We start from the raw sequence: 530 nt of genomic DNA, 5'->3' as shown, positions 1-530 counted from the left end.
AAAAAAAACAGGGATCCAGAGTGAAGAACGGCAGTCAATTGGATCACCAAATCGATCAGACGAATGACCCGAAAAGGGCACTTGAACGGTGGGAAACTAAAATATGTAACGCTGAATTCACACCTCAGGGTATATGGCCCATTGCGAAATCTCACTTAAAGAGAGACGGACCAAGGGCACCAACTGCTATTCATAGTTCTTCTGCCCTTAAATTTCACACTTCTGATAAAGCCAACGAAATTGCCGACTGTTTGGAAATACACTTCACCCCGCATGATCTGTGCTATTATAACCATGAACGGCGGGTGGAGGCTAGAGTACAAGCTCTGCTAGAGACCGTAGACGAAAACCCCCCTCAAAGGAACAGGTCATGTGACGTACAGAAATTAATAAATTCTCTGAAATAAAAAAGGGCATGTGGAATTGACGGCATCCCAAATGAATGCCTCAGGCACCTTCCAAAGCGACCACTGGTTCATCCAACCCATTTATTTAATCATTACTTTCGGCTCTCTCGTTTGCCAAGTACT

Source organism: Cryptotermes secundus, unplaced genomic scaffold (genome assembly GCF_002891405.2).
Source record: "Cryptotermes secundus unplaced genomic scaffold, Csec_1.0 scaffold758, whole genome shotgun sequence".
Taxonomy (NCBI): domain Eukaryota; kingdom Metazoa; phylum Arthropoda; class Insecta; order Blattodea; family Kalotermitidae; genus Cryptotermes; species Cryptotermes secundus.
Note: the sequence above shows the minus strand (reverse complement) of the source record.